Raw genomic sequence first — 3,122 nt, forward strand, 5'->3', positions numbered from 1 at the left:
AAAGAAACAAGACGCAGCAAATAGACACCAAGAACAGACAACCAGGGGAGGGGGGGAAATTAAATAAATAAATAAATCTTAAAAAAAAAAATCCTTTAAAAAAGTAAAGTGTGGATCCTCGAATGAGCACTATCCTATGAAAGGGATGTGGGGGGTTACCAAACACCAGTCAAGAGGCAACACACGTTCCAGCGATTTGAAAAGGAAAGTTAAATGTAAAGAACGATTAGCTACTGGTAAGGGATTAATTTGTAATCCAAATTCTCTCTTCAGAAGAGATCAAAGGGAGCTCTATGGAACACCACAGCCGTGGACGGCGCTGCAGGAAGGAATCGGCTTGGATGGGGAAGCCTTGCAAGGCTGGGAGTCCGACCTCCTTGGGCGTGGCTGAGCCCATGCGTTGTCCCAGCAGAGGACCTGCCCAGGTCCGTGGGTTGGAGCTGGCGCAGAGAACCATGGGCTGGGGTGGACGAGCAAGCCTTGGCCAGGGACGCCACCCCTGGGTGTCTCTACCACCCTGGCACGCTTGCCACGGGGGCAGGCGGGGAGGACGCTGTGGAACCTGGAGGAGAAGCCCGTCCTCCTGCAGGGTCCCCGGCAGGCCCTGCTGACAAAGGCCGTCACCACGTCTGCGACCAAAGGAGACGCCTTTCAAGGCCCCAGCTCTGAGAATCTACGAATTAGCATGAAGGAGGATGACCGAATTCTTACGTAGCTGCTTTTTCACTCTAGTATGTGGTGAAGGCAAATTCCCAAACCTTCTGGCACTTGCTGAATGAGAATCCAGATGCCTTGGTCTCTGATACTGATTGCCAAACTCTGTTCCCTTTATCTGGTGACGCACCCGTTCTGTACCCACCCCCGACCTCTTTTACACCTTCCAAGTCTTCTGATCACTTGACAGCCCCTTCATGTTTATTAGTGAAGGGACCTGAGCCATCCTCGTTAGCATAAACACACTACACCTGGGCGTGGGCACCTGTCAGAATAGCTGCAGTTCAGGGAGGCAGGTTTAGACCTTCAGGCCTCTGACGGCCTCCTAGCTATGTGCTCCCCAAAAAACTCTTTCTCCCTTGGGAACCCTGGGGTCTCAGGAATTGGGGGGCCTGGGGCTAAACCCCGCTTTGCTCAGTATCAACAGCTTTCTGTCACAGGAAACTCTCTGGATGACCTCCTTGGCATCCTTTTATCCCAGAACCAGCCACTTGAAGTTAGAAAACAGTATCCCTGCATCTTTCTCTCTATATAAAATCATAAAATTATTTGCCAAATTCATAAAACTGAGAATAATTTAATTCTAAAAATGAACTAAACGTAAACCCCATATTGGCCCATTGAAAAAACATTCGTGGGAAACAGAGGTGGCCTAGTGCTGAGGGCGTCCGTCTACCACATGGGAGGTCCGCAGTTCAAACCCCGGTCCTCCTTGACCCATGTGGAGCTGGCCCATGCGCGGTGCTGATGCATGCAAGGAGTGCCATGCCACGCAGGGGTGTCCCCCGCGTAGGGGAGCCCCACGCGCAAGGAGTGCGCCCCATAAGGAGAGCCGCCCAGAGCGAAAGAAAGCGCAGCCTGCCCAGGAATGGCACCGCCCACACTTCCCATGCTGCTGACGACAGCAGAAGCGGACAAAGAAACAAGACGCAGCAAATAGACATAGAGAACAGACAACGGGGGGGGGGGGGGGGATTAAATAAATAATAAATAAATCTTAAAAAAAAGAAAAAACATTCATGAAATATTTAGACCCAGAAAGCATGAGCAGTACATAGTTCAGTGTTGCCACTGTGGGAAAACATTTACACATATGTAAGTGATTTCCCACTGTATATATAGTACGTATTTCCATAATAATGTTTCCCATTACACATTTATGTCATGTTTTATATATCATCATTTATAATGTATTTCCAATCATAAAATATATAATATATAGTGTATATTATGTGGGCATATATATATATACACATTTCCCACATGTGTGTGAGAGATTGGATATGTTTTCATATAGTTTTTGTAGATGCTAAATAATCTTTCACTTTCACATAGAAAATTTAGTTTGAAAACATTATGTTCTGGTCAGGACAGCCTTGTTGCTTTCAGTTTTCAACATTGCCAAGACTCAGCCAAAGTTTACTATAGACCACCTAATGGAACAAATTTGCAGATGACTATTTAAGGCAGTCAAGATAATCTGGATACAAATTAACCGTCTGTCTTTTATGGGTTTGGACTCTAAACTCTTGGACCTCCAGACTGAGAAGGTAAAATAAATGAGTGCGGCGGCTTGCTCGGTCGGTAGAGGTGGGGTCTGGCTGCGGACGAGGGGTCGGTCCAGCTCTGGACGAGGGGTCGGTCCCGCTTGGGACGAGGGGTCGGTCCCACTTGGGACGAGGGGTCGGTCCGGCAGCAGACGAGGGACCGGTCTCACAAGGGGTTGCGCGGTTTGGCTGACGGGGTCGCCTGGAAAAGCAGGCGACGAACTGGGGACAAGGGAGGCCAGACCCTTGTAGGGGGCTCTCAGGACTGGAGGGCGCACGGCAGAAGAACTACCGTGGAGACAAGGTAAACACGCAAGTCCACTTTATTGAGGGAGAGGCAACAGTTTTATAGGGGCTGGGGAAGGCTGATTGGTCGAAGCCACGCCCTGTTCTGATTGGTTGCCGGAGAAAGGTCAGTGGGCGGTACTGGACGGGGGAGGGGTGGTGATTAGGGATTGGCCATCGCTGTTGCTGGGGGAAGTGGCAGGGTTTAGTGATTGGTGGCTGCTGTTGTTGGGGTAGAGGGCAGACTGGAGTTTCCCGCCCACGCCTGGCTGTTGCTGCTGTCGGGGGAGGGGAAAAGGCAGACTGGAATTTTCCACCCTGCGCCTGTGCAGGGAGAAAGAAGAAGAAGGGTGTTGCCTCCTAAGGCATCATGTGGCGCCATCCGGGAGGAGGGGCGGCAGCGGAAGCGTGGCTGCCGAGAAGGGGAGACCTGAGGGCACTCTGCACCCATGCCGAGCTTCCTTCAGGGGTGGCGGTGGGCCTGATCAACCACCCTATTATGGGGGCAGCGGTTTGGAATAGGCCTACCGCGGCCGCCGCCCCCCACCAGGCCAGCAAACCACACTTCAGCCCGAG

Source organism: Dasypus novemcinctus, chromosome Y, assembly GCF_030445035.2.
Source record: "Dasypus novemcinctus isolate mDasNov1 chromosome Y, mDasNov1.1.hap2, whole genome shotgun sequence".
Lineage (NCBI taxonomy): Eukaryota > Metazoa > Chordata > Mammalia > Cingulata > Dasypodidae > Dasypus > Dasypus novemcinctus.